This window comes from Danio rerio, chromosome 3, assembly GCF_049306965.1.
Source record: "Danio rerio strain Tuebingen ecotype United States chromosome 3, GRCz12tu, whole genome shotgun sequence".
NCBI lineage: Eukaryota > Metazoa > Chordata > Actinopteri > Cypriniformes > Danionidae > Danio > Danio rerio.
The window spans coordinates 42,783,703-42,802,639 of NC_133178.1; the positions used below are offsets into that span (position 1 = coordinate 42,783,703).

The 18,937-nt window shown below is 36.8% G+C and overlaps 2 non-coding genes across 2 annotated transcripts; both read left to right on the top strand.

The window, feature by feature from the left end:
* The first annotated feature begins 384 nt into the window (after positions 1–384).
* Positions 385–469, top strand: mir193b (microRNA 193b). Its single transcript, NR_030106.1, has one exon. It is a non-coding gene; the product is annotated as a microRNA 193b (primary transcript).
* A 2,043-nt stretch (positions 470–2,512) lies between these two features.
* On the top strand, positions 2,513–2,601 carry mir365-1 (microRNA 365-1). The gene has a single exon (NR_030130.1). It is a non-coding gene; the product is annotated as a microRNA 365-1 (primary transcript).
* The last annotated feature ends 16,336 nt before the right edge of the window (positions 2,602–18,937 follow it).

The following is an 18,937-nucleotide window of genomic DNA, read 5'->3' on the forward strand; positions in this document are numbered from 1 at the left end:
TATATGAAACATTTATATTATATTTTGGAGCAGTAAACATGTCAGGCTGAATAATTCAAATAAATGATTGACTTCTGCTCTCTTCATTATTTTTAAAAACACTGATTTCATTACAATTTAAAATGGCATTTTTGTATATCTTTTCTGCTGGAGATGCTGCTGTGCTGAAACCAAAAAAAAAGTAAATAAAAAAATCTTACACATACCATTGGAACAGTATAGCCGAAAATTTCGCTGGTTTTAAAAAATTTACTTTTCCAAACCGCAGTATACCTTAAAAACCGTTATCGCCCCATGCCTATATATAGAAGAAATGAAGACTTTAGGCATAACTGATGTTTAACATTAGTTGTCAACGTTTGAATGGCCATATAAGAAAGCATTGTGATTTCAGTGACGGGACTTTGGGGGCGAGATGAGTATTGATCTCTATCCAACTGGCCCGCAAAGTCCCGCTTCTGGGACTCACCCTCACAGCGTGACAAGAGTAACTACTCAAGTTAAACGTAATAAAGTATATTCAAACTCTGTTTAGCTTTTATTTGCAGTCCACATCCATCTGAATCTGAAGATTTTTTTTTATTATTAAAAATCCTAAAGTCTTTCAACTAAACCAAATTTTGCAGCTGCACAGCAAATTGAGGGGTGTTGAATTTCTGGTGTAAGCCACTGTAGTGTTATAGTGTTAAAAATCTAAGACATATACTTTTTTTTAACGCTGATGTGGGTTAAATTAAACACTTAAACACTCATTTTAGTAAGGCAACAGACAGGAGTTAAGTGACATTTAATATTATTATTATTATTATTATTATTATTATTACTATTATTATTATTATTATCATCATCATCATTCCAGGGTGTCAAAACATTCACTTTCCTTCGTGAATTTCATGTGGGGAAAATGTTAACTTTTACTTATGTCAGTTTAAAGAAAAATTAAATTTATGCTAAATATGACCTGGCAGTGGTGATAGAGTATTTAATCTAGTATACAGTTTTTGCACTCTTAGTGTAAAATTATTTACTTTGCTTTAGTGTTTATATTTAATCTTAAATTAAACACGGCATCGCCATCCTCCACCCCGCCTTAATGGCTGTGAGTGTTTTGCGCGTTGTTTATGCACTCTGTGCGCCTCGCGTTTTTGCCGTTGCGTGCTGTGTGCTCGCAGTTGAAATAAAAGTTAACCCTGAGTAAAAATAAATGGTTACGTCAGTCGGAAAAAAAACAGCCTATGCTGGTTCCTAAATAGGATTCAGTCAATGTTTTCGTTTTGTAATCTAAATTTGTAATTTAAGTAAAAAATATCCAGGGCAGGCCCGTTTATTTTATTCTTTTTATTTAGTTTATTCTTTATCTCTGTGCTGTTGAAAACACTGCAGGCATGTGAAGATGTTCTGTTGTTAATATGTTTGCATGTTAAAATAAATCTGTATTTTAATGTGCAATATTTAATGAGTCAGACACAAAACAGACACATCAATTATTTTTGATAATAAATAATAATTAATTTGACCAGTAAACTATTGATATTAAGTAAACAAGCAGTGGTTGTCGGTTGGCGAAATTACCCCGAAAGGAGCATTCCTACTTTAAAAGTATAACTCATTTAGAATTGATGAATTCCACACATTTATTTATAGCAAAAATTAAAAACACATACAAATTACTCTTAAAAGTTATCAAACCAAAATAAATATAAATAATAATTTTTTTTTATATGCATAAATATGCACTTTCAGATAATTAAATCATCAACATTTTATCATACACTCTCAGAAATAAAGGTACGCAAGCTGTCACTGGGGTGGTACTTTTTTAAAGGGTACAAATTTGTACCGTGCAGGTCCATATTAATACCTCAAGTATTAGTGCCTAAAAAGTACAAAAGTGTTCCTCTTAAATTTTTTTGGTACTAATAAATACTTTTGAGGTACCAATATGGACCCTATGAGTGCAAATGTGTACCTTTTGAAAGGGTACCACCCCAGTGACAGCTCGTGTACCTTTATTTCTGAGAGTGAAGAATGATTTGCCAGCATATGGTCAAGTTAATTTCAAAATTCAGCTTCAGAGGTGTGTTTGAAATGTTTGACTTTATAGATATTTGTACAATAAATATTTTTGGCTAAAAGTGCTCAATACATACCCGTGTCCAAATTGACCTGCTTAAAATCTCTTCAAAAGTAATTGTATTATAAATAAAATGTTTTATTACTAAACTCTATGCTCCTGTAGACATTTGTGTGTATCTCTTTAGAGTCAAACCAGACTTGAATGTGCTGAATGTTGAGTGTTAAATAGGTTTTTCCCGATCAACTATATCAATCACGTGTATTGAAGTATTAAGTTAGATTACATCACATTGACATGTTTGTGCCTGATGATTGTGAGGCAAATGGTTTTACTGCATGAAAGTTCTGTATAAACATGTTCAATCACAGTTAAGAAATAAACACTGTGTTGCGAATGTGCGTAAACCTGAAATTGCACTCAAGTCTAAATGTAAATCCGCAGGGAGAATGAGGGGCTTTTGGGGGCACTTGTGTTTCAGTTTCACCATCATAATGCCCCTAAAAATCCTTATTGCTCTTGCACTGATCCCCACACATGTTTTAGATGTCTGCACGCAGGTTTTGTGAATCCATAGTCTGCCTTTATTGCAGATTAATGTTGGGTTTAACCTAAAAAATAAGTTATTACGAGAAGAATATGTCAATTTGAATTTTGAAACAGAAGTTGTAGTCTTTTCCTCCATTTTGTATCTGAAGCAGCTAAGCAAATAAGAAAGAATGTTGGATATAAGACTTGGGTTCGTCAATCAGCAATTGTTTGAATTGTTGAATGGTTGTGGCTTGCTATTGGTGGATCTCATTTGAGTGACAGTTTGTCCCACTCCCTCACACCTGTAAAAGCCAAATATATCATTAGCACCTATACATAAACTGTCATCCATGTTGGAACAGTCAGTGCTGCTACAACGCTATCTGAATTTATCTTCATTAGAATTAGCCACTAAATTGGTGGCGAAGGTTGCTGGTTCGAGCCTCGGCTAGGTCAGTTGGTATTTCTGTGTGGAGTTTGCATGTTCTCCCCATGTTGGTGTGGGTTTTTTCTTAGGAGCTGAGGTTTCCACCACAGACCAAAGACATGTGGTATGGGTGAATTGGGTTAGCTAAATTGTCCGTAGTATATGTGTGTGAATTAGAGTGTATGGGTGTTTCCAAGTGATGGGTTGCAGCTTGAAGGGCATCCGCTGTGCAAAACATGTTGGTGGTTCATTCCGCTGTGGCGACCCATGATTAATAACTCTTATATAGCAGTCCCACAACATACTTTCACGTATGGCACTGGAATACCCTGTCAGAAAGATCTAGTTGCTGGGATTTAGCTTTTACCGTGTCTGGTATATTTTAATGTTGTTTTCATATAGATGACTTCTAGATTATATCCTTATGATAACATGATATAATTGCCTTCAGTGATTTCCAGAAGATAAACAAAAATATAGAATTGGGATTGAGACTTAGTCGCTGCCATTAATTTCAGCAGGTACAGTGTGAAAATTCTAATGGCAGATGGCTGCTTCCAACTCAGGGCTGTTTATACAAATAAGCGAGAGCTCATCACTAATGGGTGTGGCTTTTCCTCTGTGATGACACGAGAATCTCAATCAAAGTGTTTCTGCAAACTGTTTTGTTGAAGTGTGATTATAAAAATAATATTAATAATATTTTACTAATAGAGACTGGCTATACTTACATACTGCTGCCAGACAACTGCGTTTAAAGCCACTCGTTTTGTGGTCCAGGGTCACATAATCACAACTGAACACATTCTCAGATTTCAACGTTTTCTTTAAATCTCGGTGGTTTTAAAACCAAAGGTAACTGTTCCAAGATGGCGGACACATCAGCATTCACAGGGCTCAACAATACGGACTGCCCGATGGCCCGGGGCCAGCGTGTGAGATACAGCATACAGCATCGTTACTGGCCCGATCGGGCCACTGATGCCCTGTCACTAAAGTTTAATTTGCCTGTGACTATTTGACTATTTGTCAATTGCGTGCAAATACAGACAGAAACCGTTTTTTGTGTTTTAAGTGTTTACAAACCTTTAAATGCTGACTTCTCGGTTCCTCTTATCTGATTGGATGTTGTAAGCATGCTATTTTTTTCTGTAACAACCAGTACTGCAAAGAGACAGCAACAAGGTGGCAACATCAAGTGATGATGCTAAAAGAAAACGTTTGATTCCAACGTCTTGGAAGCAGACATTTACGAGGGTACACCACGACTAAAAAAAAGAAGAGATGTTTTGTAAAGTTTGCCATCAGTTTGGCAGGTCAGCCATTTTTTGTTTTGCAATAAAATACCTGCACAGTTTGCTACTTTTGTTTGCAAAACACTTAAAATGTTGCTCATTATACATTTATTATCATCTTTTAAATATTTAAATTCTAGATTCACAAACATTTTGACACATTTTTTTAAAATTTGTGGCTAAGAAATAGCTATTAACTTTTTTTTTGGTGGGGCCAGTGAAAATATTGGCAGGGCAAATAACCACTGGTCCAATCGGGCCAGTAGAAAAAATCCTTAGCATTGAACCCTGATTCATTCATTCATTTTCTTAGGATTAGTCCCTTTATTAATCTGGGGTCACCACAGCAGAATGAACTGCCAACTTCAGCATATGTTTCATGCAGCGGATCCCCTTTCAGCCGCAACCCATCTCTGGGAAACATCCATACACACTCATTCTCACGTATACTCTACGGACAATTAAGCCTACCCAATTCACCTGTACAATATGTTTTTGGACTGTGGGGGAAACTGGAGCACCCGAAGGAAACCCACGCGAATGTGAAGAGAACATGCAAACTCCACACAGAAACGCCAACTGACCCAGCCAAGGCTCGAACCAGCGACTTTCCTACTGTGAGGCGACAGCTTTACCTACTTCGCCACTGCATCGCCCACACATCAGCATATCTTGTGCAATCAAATATTACAACAAAAGAGATGTTAGAGAGTTATTTAAATGAACAGAGTATGTAAGTAGCGAAGTGGACAAATGATTTCATAATAGACCCGGTAAATAAATACATTATTTATTTGTGGATGCCTCGCATTATATCTGGTGCTCAATTATGTTGTGCTGCACCGAAGGCGCTTCACTAAACGCCTGAAGCATCTGCTGCATCTACTCAAGCGTTCTGTCAGCCAGCCGACGATGGCAACAATCCGGTTTCATTCGCAGTCTCCATTTTATGTCATGCACAGTTTGATCTTCTCGCTGCAACATATAGCAGGGCCCCGTCCCCTGAGGGCCGCTCAAACAGACGAGCACCAGTGGAATTTCTACAGTCCGAGCTCATGCAAATCATTTGTCTGTCGGTGGTGAACGGATAGGAGTTTGCCACCCCAAAGGGTTCATTCACGTCAGACGCCAGTCATGATTTAATTACAAAACTCTGCCCAAAGCTACTGCTGACAAGAATAAGCGGAGAGATGAGAGCAGTAGACGCTGATATGCACTTAACGTAAACAGTATGGGCGCTTTGCGTTTTTAAGTCAAATTACAGAAGACCAAATGTCAAAAACATATCAGAAAATAAGCAATAGCAACTCTCATTAGTGTGTCTTCTTGGTGATCTTTCAGTGCGCTCTAAAACATATCATGCCATGTTATTATAGGAACAAGGGGTCTATTGCTAGTTGAGGGAACAGGATGTGATTCCAAGAATGTGAAGAGCCTAATGCCACATGTGAGTTGGGGATAGTTTTGTTACGACTTGCCAAACTGCTATACTTGGGAATATGTATGCTTTCACATCCTCTGTTCATTTTAGTCATCTTTAATGGAATAAATTAATCAGAAATGCTATATAATGCAGGGTTCAACACAATTCATTCATGTTGTCCCAACACAAATCAAGTAAGTTAACAGCAAATTCAAGTGGACTGAATTTAAAACAATTAAGTTTCCCAAACAAATGTCTAGAATAGTTTTTTCAGCTCATTTTAAATAAACAAGCAGCAAAAAACAAACATTTTTATAGTGTACGCTGCAAAAAAATGACCATCTAAATACAGAAAAATAAATGAACGATTTAAGGAGATACAGGCTGGAAACAAGTCAAAGTATTTGCCAGTGCAGTAAGGTCATTATTCTTGGTAAGATTTCTTGAAATAAGTAAACTTTCCTAGGCTTTGGTTAAGAAAAATGTCTTAAGTATTATAATGCCGCGGTGACACTAGAGTTTGAGCGTGCGAAATACTGTCGTATGGTGTTGCAAAAAGGGGCGGGATTAAACAAATTGATTAGATATTAATAGAAGAGAGCGATTGGTCCATATTTCACTGAGGTCATGTTTTGATCTTCGATTGATCTCACGCTGTCACATGATGTCATTTCGCTGGACAGAATTCACCAAGCTTGAACTTTGGAACGCAGCAACACGCAAAACTTGTTGCATGAGCTTGCGTTTCTGGTCTGCTGCATTCATATGCATATTAATAGAAGTCTATGGGGTGAAAAGTGTAGTGTGACCACCTCTTAACACTTATTCCAAGCTGTGTATTCAATCTAATTGTCTCAAAACTGGCAGGTTAATTACCTTTTAAACAGTTTGCTTTTCTCATTTTGTGTGAAATGGTCTGAAATGGGAAAAAAAGGACCATCTAAATACGAGAAGTAAATGAACGATTTAGGGAGATACAGGCTGGAAACAAGTATTTGCCTGTGCCGTAAGGTCATTATTCTTGGTAAGATTTCTTGAAATAAAATTGATCTAGGCTTTAATAAAGAAAAAATGTCTTAAAATAATTATTATAATGCTGCGGTCACACTAGAGTTTGAGCTTGCAAAATTCTGTCGACATCAAAAAAGAGAGCGATTGATTGGTCCATAATAACTTCTGTACACTAAGGTCATGTTTTGATCTTCGATTGGTCTCACGCAGTCACATGATGCCATTTCGCAGACCAGAATTCACCAAGCTTTAACATTCCAATGCAACACCATATGTAACTTGTCACATGAGCTTCCAGTCTGCCGCATTCACATGCAAATGAATGGGAGTCTATGGGGCGAAAAGTGCAGTGTTACCATTGCTTAATGCTTATTCCAAGCAGTGTATTTAGTCTAATTATCTCAAAATTACTTTTTAAACAGTTTGCTTTTCTTTTTTTGTGTGAAATGGTCTTAAACCAGTGCTCCGGTTTCCCCCATAAGTCCAAAGACATTTGCTATAGGTGAATTGGGTTAGCTAAATTGTCTGTAGTGCATGTGTGTAAATGGAAGTGTATGGGTGTTTCCCAGTCATGGGTTACAGCTGGAAGGGCATCTGCTGCATAAAGCATATGCTGGATAAGTTGGCGGTTCATTCCGCTGTGGCGACCCCAGATTAATAAAGAGACTAAGCTGAAAAGAAAATGAATGAATGAATCAATGTACAAATTAAATCAGGATCACACATACTGTACATGCATATTGTCCGCAATATGTTTATTCAAATTAAGTCTTGATGGTCAAAAATATTGTATTTTGCTACTAAAGAACATGTGTAAGTGTCATTGATCATTTTTCTGCTGGGCAAACTTAAAACTGTATGTCTTTTATTGTAATAAGGCTCAATTTGAAGGTAAAATACCTAACATTAAGTTTTACTAACTAAGAAAAACAATAAATAACCTTAAAACTATCAAAACAATCTTACACAGTCTGATCTTGTATACAGCATTGGCTTCCTAAAACAAGATTAATGAGATGTTTTGTGCTAGACATAAGATTGTAACTCTTGACTAGATCATTTTTGCATAGTAGTATTAAATGTGCAGGAATTAGTGCATGTTTAAAATCTGCGGACACTGGGCACAAGTACTGCTGAAATTAGCTGTGTTGCTTTCTCTGTTCTGTGGCTCTGCTACTGCTGGTAATTGGAGAAAGGGAGAGTTTCAGATGGGAAAGTAATTATTGACACCCCACACAGCCGACAGTTCATCCTTCCTCGCTCAACTCACTTCACGTGACAGAGTTGTGCTGCCTGTAACTGTAATGGACTAGAGCAGGCAGCACGCAGTTGTGTAACTTAAAGTTTATTGATGCGAATTTGAAAGCAAACTCTGGGAGCAACAAATGTTTTCCAGCCACTTGGAGGAAATTTTTTTTTTATTATTATGTATAATTAGGAATAGAGTCTTGAGAAAGATTACTTACACAGGGGAAGCTATTAATTTAATAACTGAGCAGACGCTTTTATCCCAAACGACCTATGAATGAGTAATATAACAAGCAATTCATCATGAAAAGGCTAGTTATAACTTTCAGGCTGCAAGCTAGAACAGGGCATTCAAGGTAAGGCAGAGTGAAAGCATTTCACTTTTAGTTTTAATTGAGAGATTTATTGAGAGTTTTCATTCAGTACATGATGAAATAATACAGACACGTATTACAAGCCCATGTACTGTGCATCCGGAAAATATTCATAGCTCTTGATTTTCCACAATTTTTTATGTTACAGCCTTATTTTTAAAATGGAAAAAAAAATTTTTTTTCCTCAACATTCTACACACAATACCACATACTACAATACTATGCCACAATAGATGAGAAGAAATGATTGAATCTTGTGTCACGACTTTTATTCGTTTACGACTCTGTATGAAATTTTGATAAAATCGTGATTTGACAGGGGCTTTATAACTAGCCAGTTGAGTGAGCGCACTTTTATTCTGCCCAATCATAATCCAAAGAAAACAAACAGGAAAGCGCCGACAAGTGGTATGATGACATCTGCTGCTTCAGAAACATTAATAGATCAATTCATATCAAAGATAAAACATATGGGAATATTTTGGTTTCAAAGTCACAGACACTGAACCAAAACAGTTCATTTTTTAAGAGCTGGCAGAGAATTGTTGCCAGAGCCCACATATTATTGAGCTGAAGCTTGAATTAAATTAAAATCACCTTGAAGCTTGAGTAAATAGTAAATCAAATCGCATTATCTGTCGAAAAATAAATCACAATTCGATATTTTCCCCAAATCACACAGCCCTAGAGGGCACGTTTTTTGTTTTTTTGCATCTAAACTCTTTATATATAGTGGCAAAAATAAACAAAAATACTAAATTAGGAGGAAATGGAAACATTAAATAAATAAATAATAAAAATTCTAAATTATTGTGTTACATAAAAATACTTTAAAGTCTTCCCTAACAGCCATACACACATAAAGCCCTGCTTTGCTTTAATGCCATTTTGTAAAGAAAACGTTCATAGGAAGCTGTCTTGGTCATCAAATTGATCAATTGCTTTAGCTCTGAGATTTTAAGAGTTTTTTTTTCTCCCAAATAATTGGGTTTTCAGTTTTCTGCATTCTTGATTGGGGAAGATCATTTCACCACCACAAAACAGTGAACGAGAAGGTTCTGTAAAGTGATTTATCCTAGTGCCTGACTGCGATGATCAAATGAGTCGACCCTAATGGGCTTTTTACACGAAACATTTATGCATTTCGCTCGTTGTGTTTACAGGTTAAGTGGAAGTATTTGTCTGTGTAAACACCAAAAAATGATGATGTCATGCATGTTAAGTGTTTAGGGAGAAAGTGTATTAAAGTTAATCACGAACAAACACGCAGCAATGGCAGAGTATGTGGTAGTGTCAAACAGGGTTCATTCGGATTACTTACTTCTTATAAATTTCTGGAGAGAGCAAAATACGTCGCAGGAGCTATGGTTTTCACAGTTTTTGTTTTCGTGAATCCACCTGAGGCTAATGTGTATGCTTTTTCAGATCTCAAATTTCTCTCGTGAGTCCCATCCATGCCTGGTGTTCTCACATAAATTCACCAGAGGATGCTGTTGACTAACCGACTGACCAGCCGACTGATACCTCACATTCCATCTTCCCTAAACCCAACCAATAGTGTTATAAAAAGCATAGATTGACCCGCCTACTCCCTTCCCTAAACCCAACCACAGTGTTTTAAAAAGCTATCCATAAAAGAAAAGCCCTCACCTGATTTTTACCACATTTTTAGATTTTACCACATTCTCACCCTGTTATTTCCTTCTTTTTTTATTTTTTGGCTTTTATTTTTTGTCTTATCTTCTGGAACTGTTTTTCACTGGACTCAAACCCCATTGTCGTAGTCAACTCCGCACAACTCTGCACATGTCGAGGTACCGGATAAACTGGTAAAAGCGGAAAATCAGTCCATACGAAGATAAATGGTCAGCTGGTAAGCGTGAAAAGGAACGGCGTTATACCGTCCTGCAGCGTTTGTTTTAAAGACGAAATGCATCCATACGTAGCTCTGGATACATAGTAGTAGTGTTGTTGCGCAAATTCTACATAGATATCAACGATGAGTCACAGACCGCACCTCATCACGTCCTTACAGGTTCTGCTTATAAACAAGGTGCCAATGGCAAATATTGGCTTGGCATAAGTAATGCAGTGTTGCTGGCCATTTTCGTGGATTTGTAAATGTGTAGATCATTTTCAAAACGTTGTTGTGTAAACATTAAACCTTTTTAAAATGCTAAGCAAAAACTGGCTACATTCTTGAGCTGTAAGAGTAGCCTTACTGGCCTCAGGCTTCTAGATTCATAAGAGGTGGCCGAGCACATTGATTAAAAATGACTTGATTTAGGGCGCTATTAGTCCCTTTCTCACAGTCATACTGGTAAATATCCGGAACGACTTTACTGGTAAACTCAAAAAAGCACTGTTTACACAGACGAGGATGTTACGTAAGTTATCCGGAAAAGACTGTTCACACATCCATTCCAAAATACCGTTAAACTCTGACATCATAACCAGAAATGAGCTCTAAATGGCTGCGCTTGTATTTGTAAACATTTAATTACATTACAAACTCTGTGGATGGATGAGTATTCGGAACAACTTCGATGAAAACATATGGAAGAACACTTTCGAATGTCGAGATGTGTATAGATGTGTGTGTGTGTGTGTGTGTGCTGGAGTTCAAGCAACTGAAGGAGGCAGAGCTCAAGGGTAAACAAACAATGGCTAATCATAAGCATCTTATCGATAATTGTTTACACAGTTGGAATTAAGAAGGAACAAAGAAACGTTATCTGACGAACATCTAGCAGCTAAATGTGCAACCCGGGCTCATTGTGGAAACGTAGCCCCGCGGACGTTTCTGCGGACCGCGATTTACATTCCGGGAGGTACATATTTGAGCGTTTTTTTGTTTTTGCGGATCCGCGAGAGGCCGCTGTGCGCGTTTTTTCGCGTCTCGGGCGGGCGCCTCTCGGGAGCGCGCGGCGTTTGCGCCCGCGCCGTTCTCGCGCGAAAAGCCGCCGGATCGGAAAAAAAAAGCAAAAGCCCTCGTCTTCGTTTTCGACCGCGTTTTCGGATCCCGCCACGTTCTCGCCCTCGTTTTCCGGATTCCATTTTTCGTCTTACCTGATTTCCGGAACCTGCTGTTCCCCGGACTCGATCCCGGTCGTCGTCCACCGCGGCCGGCTCCGGCTCCTCTTCCTCCTCCGGGGCCTCCGCTCCGCCGACGCAACGATGTGAGCTAGGCGGACAAACTGATTGCGTCGGGAAAGCACTCGGAGGCGAGCCGTCGGCCGGCGAGCGCGAAGAGGAGGGGCTGAGCGGCGCCACACCGCCCCGCCTTTACGTACCTCCGGCCACGTAAATCACAGTCTCCAGAAACGTCCGCGGGGCTACGTTTCCAGAATGAGCTTGGGTTGTAAATGTGTCTGGAAAAATATTCAAAGGCTTTTATTTTCATAAACCGCGTGGACGTGAATACGTATGAGTGTTTTGATTGGTGAAAGTAGATGTCACACGTGAGTGCGTTCTAGATGTGAACGCGCTCTTTCCGGCAATCTTCCTTCTGCGTTCACATAGCGCAGCATTTCGGCAAATTTCCGGTAACGTTACAACTTCTCTTTACGGAAAATAGCCAGAACGAATTTACTGGTATTTTCAAAAAGGGCCTGTTTACACACAATCCCTTTCCGGAAAATTGCCTGTAATTTTCCGGAAAGGTCTGTATGTGTGAAAGGGACTATTATTACAGTAGGCCTGACTGTCTTCCTCTGTACTCCCTCGCCGACCTGCACTCAGATTGCACTTTAACATTTGGGCGAGAGCACATTTTGTTTAGTAGAAAACAGGCAGAAAAAAGCTTTCACTTATTGACTTATAACATACAAACAATGTTAATATGATAAATAATAACACAATAATACATTTATAATTTGTCACACAGTGTTTGTCAATTAATTATACTTATTTGTGCATATCTTAATCATTTAAAGAGCCCCTATTATGCACTAAATAGGTCATATTTTGGTGTTGGGGGTCTCCAAAAACAGGCTGATATGCATTCAGGGTCAAAAAACACTTTTATGTTTCTGGAGATACGTATCTGGTGATGTACCGTATCGACATGGACACATTCAAGCAAAAGATCTGAACCCAACTCCATTCATTCATTCGACTTTTGAGTCGACTATTTCGCTGAAAGAATCAATCGTTTTAAACACAGTGCACTTTCAGATTTCAGCTGGATGTTTTCATTCACTTAGTGCTGTTACAATACACACTGCATGGAAGCTCATTTTCAAAAACTTTTTTACTTGGGTTATTTAGGACTACAGTGTCTCTAGCAGAAAATATATCCACAGGTGCTATTTTAAATGAAAAAGAAATCTGGGTTTTACAAACTAAAGCAGAGGGCAGAAGTCAATGATTCATTTGTTATTCAGCCTGACATGTTTATTGCTCCAAAATAAAAAACTAGTAATCACAATACAGTGAAATGGTGAAACTGTGATACTTTTATCCAAGGTTTTCATACCGTCAGAATCTTATACTGGCCCATGCCTACATAAGAATGGCACAAAATTCTGTAAAGGGTTTGTTCAAAATTATGTTAAATGATTAATAAGGTTAAGAAGTGGGTGGGGTGGGGGTAAGTCATCAAAAATGACAGCGAAAACTTTTTTCATCCATAGAGAAATTGTATGATTGAGTGGTTAGATAGATATAGATGGATAGATAGATAGATAGATAGATAGATAGATAGATAGATAGATAGATAGATAGATAGATAGATAGATAGATAGATAGATAGATATTTTAAAAAATCTGTCAGAGAAACTACACCTTAAAACTACTTAACAAGTGCTCGCATATAATATTTTGACTTTCTAAAAAACTTGCTTGAGTCACTTGCTCATTGTTCCTCCTGACGTCATCATGGCCTCTGAATCAGTTTTAAGGAATGCACCAGAGAGCCATTTGTGCTGAGTTGGCAGTTCACATTAGCAGTCTTACATGTAATGGTTTGGTTTGTCAGAAAAGCCCCTGTAGAATCTTGCCCTGAAAAAAAGCCTTCACACTCCTTAAAATAGAGAATCTGTGGAAATGTATGCAATCTTGCTTTCTCCCTCATCCACCAGGTTTGCACTCGTTTCATTTACTGAACACAAATAGATTGAACTTATTAGCGGTAAAGTGTTTCGCTCTGTCAACACTGTCGGCTTCAATTATTTGATAATATAAGAAAAGCCCATTATATCTCATTATGGACGAAGCCATTAGTGTAGTTTTGATGACCATAAACTCATTAAGATCATATCATCATCCGCTTTAAAAGTGTTGAGTTGAACCATAATGTAAGTGAGAATACTCAGCTTTTGCCTCCAGAGTGTAATAAAAATGTACAAATATATTATTATTAAATTGCTCATTTCAACACTCACACATACAGATCAAACCACAAAAGTTTAGCTTGGAAAATAGCAGAAAAATCATTTCTATCTTCCATAATATGCATCTTCACTCTTTTCCTCAGGGAAACCCGCAGGCTTATACCAAAAAAGATTAGTTTTTGTAAGCATCACCTGTCTAGCTTCAATGCTTTGAGGTTGTTTTATTTAGGGACAGTTCAGCCAAAAATGACAAATTTACCATTATTTGCTCACACTTTACATCAGCCGTTCCCAACAGGGGGGTCCCAGCCCACAAAGGGGCCTCAGTGAGCTCTGTAGGGGGTCGCGCCATATTTTTACAACTTTTTAGCAGTGGACGATTAGGAGAACAATCATGTTGCCTTAGTTCATTTAATCCCCTGGTTGACCAAAAAAAAAAGACAGATTTGTCATTCGTCCTCTACAAAAAAAAGAGAGTCTCACTGATTCGCCTTCAGCAGCTAATACTAATGACCCAAGCATAATGGATCCATGCAGGTGAGGAAGCTCCAAACATTTCGGGTGGCAGCACTAGAAATACTGGAAACACGAAATTCAAGAAAAACCAAGATAGTTACCTGAACTAAGGTTTTATTTCATTTTCTCGAAGCAAAGAATCCCTGACTCAGCCTTAGTGTATTGTCTGCACCAAAGTTCTTGCTAACGAATGCATGAGGCCATCCAAATTAATAAGACATTTGCAGACGACTCATCCTCAATATCGTGACAAGTCCACAGCATCTTTTACATGTGGAAAGCAAAAGAATTGACACACACCCAAAATGAGATTAAGGCAACTAATATAGAGCCAATTCAAAGGCCAAAGGCTTATGTTTTTCAGGTACAAATGGGCTACTGATGTTTTGCTTTTATATTTAAGCTATTATTCGTACATAAACATATCTAGATATATTAATAAACATACCGTTTATTTGAAAACAACATATTTTTTGTCATCTTTACTGCAAACTTGTATGAGCAATAATAAACGATAACTTATATGAGCGATTATATCGGCCTTACAATATTTTCTGGGGGAAAAGGGGGTCTCAGCCAAAAAAGGTTGGGAACCACTGCTTTACGCGTTCAAAGCCTATTTAGTTAATTTCTTTTTTAAACATGAAAGAAGATATTTTGAGGAGTGCTGGTAGCTGGGTCCCTTTGACTTCCGTAGTACTTTATTAGATTCAATTCATGTTTATTTCTGTAGCGCTTTTACATTGTAGATTGTGTCAAAGCTGCTTAACACAGAATTGAACCTTTGTCAGTCCAGTTTTCAACGTTGAAGTTTAGTTTAGTTTATTTCAGTGTACTATAATTTTTACTGCTGAAAGTTCAAACACTGAAGAGCAAATCCATTAATGCAAAGCTCCACAAGCCCCAAACCAAGCAAGACAGTGACGAGGAACAAAAACTTCATCAATTGATGACAGTAAAGGAAAAAAAAACATCGAGAGAAACCAGGCTCAGTTGGGCACGATTGTTTCTCCTCTGGCCAAACTTCTTGTGCAGAACTGCAGTCTAGGCGCCGAAGGCTGGAGAACGCTTATACTAAGTATACCGTGGAAGTCAAGGTGTCCCAGCAACAAGCATTCTTCAGAATATCTTCTTTTGTGTTTAACAGAAGAAAGAAACTCAAAAAGATTTAAACCAACATAAGGGAGAGCAAATGATGAGGTAATCTTAATTTTTGCTTTAACTGTCCCTTTAAAGATCGACTATATATAATGAATGTAATTTTATGGAACATCACTGTTATTATTTTATAGTTTTATAGTCAATGTAAATCAACACAGTAATGTTTGTTTCCGAACAGAATTTCAGGCATTAACTGAAAATGAATATGAACTGAATCTTTTGGGAAATAAGCATAGGAAACAATGAGCTGAGAATGCAATTATTACCTTAAAAAATAATGTAAGACCATGCCTTGAGCATGGCTCAGAGCAGGCCTGTAAACATATTTTATACACTCCTTACAGTGCATTATATAAACTGTTTGTACAAGTTATGCATCAACAATTGTTAATAGCTGTTACCCTTTTATGCTTTCAAAATGCATAATAGGACCTTGATCTTTATTTCAACAACATTTGACATTGAAAATGTAGCAAAGTAAGTGACTTTTATTAACTTTTTTATGGTTCAACATTTTATACAGCTGTCAAAACTTAAGAGATCATTCAGTTTCTCTGTATTTATGATTTATAAGTGTTTGAGTAATATGTCATTTCTGTTTTCTGTAAACTGTAGCTGATGACATTCCCATTCTTTGCATAAAATAACAAAAATGTGTCATGTTTTCAGCTTTTTATATTAATCTTTTTGACAACACAAGTTTCAGAAGTGTAAAGAAATCTATAGTTGTTGGAATAACTCTGATTTTCAGTCACACTGAATGAAAACACTGATTATGCTGACCAATTTTCTGCAAAAAGGCTTTAAATTATACTGTTTTCAGACATTTATAGAATAAAACAAATATTTGCTCATACCGTGTAATTCCAAGATTTTTCAAGTACTTTTTTTATCGATAGCTAGCTATATATATACAGTTGAAGTCAGAATTATTTAACTCTCCCCCTGAATTAATCACTGTAGTTTTAATAACTCATTTCTAATAACTGATTTATTTTATCTTTGCCATGATGACAGTAAATAATATTTGACTAGATATTTTTCAAGATAGCTTAAAGTGACATTTAAAGGCTTAACTAGGTAATTAGGTTAACTAGGCAGGTTAGGGTAATTAGGCAAGTTATTGTATAACAATCGAAAAATATATATACCTAAAAGGGGCTAATAATTTAAAATTTTTATTAAAAAATTAAAAACTGCTTTTATTCTAGCCTAAATAAAACAAATGAGACTCCAGAAGAAAAAAATTTTCAGACATACTTTTAAAAAAATTCCCTTGCTCTGTTAAACATCATTTGGAAAATATTTAAAAAAGAAAAAAAGTTCAAAGGGGGTTAATAATTACACCCTTATCTCACTAGGAAACTTTACTATTTTACGTTTTGTCAGTTTAGTGGCTAATTCATATGAGTTCATTTGTATGAAAATGTAAGATTTAAAAAAGGAGGTGTGGCATCCAACCCCGCCCCTAAACTCAACCGTCAGTGGGGATGAGCAAATCATACAAATTGTACGAATGATGTTGTACAAATTCATATGAATTAGGAACTAAAAAAAAAACATGAATTGTTTTAAAATTCTGTTGACATATCAGCTTACACGACAATGTTTATACACGACTACTTGCGGTGTGTGTTTTTGTGTGTGTTCAGGTTTGTATAATGATATTGGTATAACACTGTTAAGATGATTTATAGATATGCCTTGTGTCCTTGTAGTTCAGAATGCTTAAACATCATACTTCACAGGATAAAAGTAAATTTTTGCCACAGGTTTCCTGTGAGGGTTAGAGTTAGGGCTATGGTAAGGCAATATAATATACCATTTTTATAGTATGTAATATATTATGCACATGAGTCTATGTAAACCACATATACAAGTGTGCATGTGTGTAGTGGGGAAAATAAGTATTGCACACATCAACAATTTACTCAAAAAACATATTGGTAACAACCAAAGAAATTCATATATGCAAAGAAAACATACATCATATGTCAAATGACAAAGGGAAAAGTATTGATCACATGTAGAAAGGGAGGTGTAGAAAAGCAGTGAAAGCCCAGACAGCAGCTGAAATCTTTCAGTAGTCATTCAGCAACCCTCTGCCCTTCCTCTTTGTAAATTAATAGTAGCAGCTTTAATCCAACGTCTATATTATCAGGATGATAAAGATGTAACCAGGGTGGACATTTCAGCGAGACAATGATTCAAAACATAGCCAAGGAAACTCTCAAATGCTTTCAGAGAAAGAAAATCAAGCTGTAGAATGGCCCAGCCAATCACCTGAGGTGAACCCAATAGAGAATACAAATTACAGATCAGATTGGATAGACGAGACCCACAGAACCATCAAGATTTTTACACTCTGTGTCCGTGAAAAACTTACACCTGAGCAATTTATGTGACTTAATTCTCTATATGAGAGTTGTCTTTAAGCTGCCATCACCAAAAACCTTTTATATAAAGAATTAAATATGATTTAGTTCAGTACTTTCTTCTTGTGTCATTCTATTTTTATTACACATAACTAATTTATCAGATTTGTTTTGTTTCATTTTTATATTTGTATTGTTTGTGTTTGTACCAAAATCTGGTTCAATTCCATGTCAACAGCTCCTTTAAAAATATTCCCGGGAAAAAACATGACATAAACATTGTTCAGTACTTATTTTCCCTGCTGTAAATATGGGCAGGTATATCCTAAAATGTCGAGATATAACCATGCAGTAATTCTTCTGCTGGTGCACCAACAGGTTTGCAGAGAAACAGCATCCCGTGCAGTGATTCTCACAGGTCTCAGCAGGGTAAAGATATATAGAAAAATAACACGTGACAAGCTTCCCTTGCGCAACGCCAGAGGAATATGTTTACCGCGTCTTGCCCGCAGTTATATTTAGAAATCAACAGAAAGTTCAAATAGAAAACAGGGTGCATGTCATTAGAGAGCGGATCTTGCCATGAAATCACACCTCGATATAGTCAACGCTATAATAGTATGTATGTATGTAATGTAATGTAATGTAATGTATTACATATGTATGTATGTAATAATGAATGTAATGTCATTCTCACTCTGTCACAGTTTATTGGCTATAGTTCAGAAAATATTAATAAAATGTGACAACTTAGAACTCATTGTGTCAGGACAAATTAATCTTGGTAATGTCAGTTAGAAAGGTAAAGAGTATGTAATGGATTACAATGTTAGTTTGACGATATGTACACAACTATCAGTACTTGAGCCTCAATGACAGCCTGTAGTCTTTGCTGTCAACCAGATTCACTCAAACCTAAAATTCAGTAAACAACAGCAGATACTCACATCAATATATAAAGAGTTTGGATGCAAAAGCTTCAAGTGCCATGTGAAATCTTCTCCTAAAATCTGTAATTTTCTCAGGCTCCTGAGTAATTTTTACTTTTATGGCAAAGAACAGGTTGCTTTTTTAGCTGTATTATTAATTTATAAATGTGATTTTTAAATGAAATGTATTGTTACTCATTATTCAGTATATGAGGAATTCAGATGCAAAAACCTTTAAGT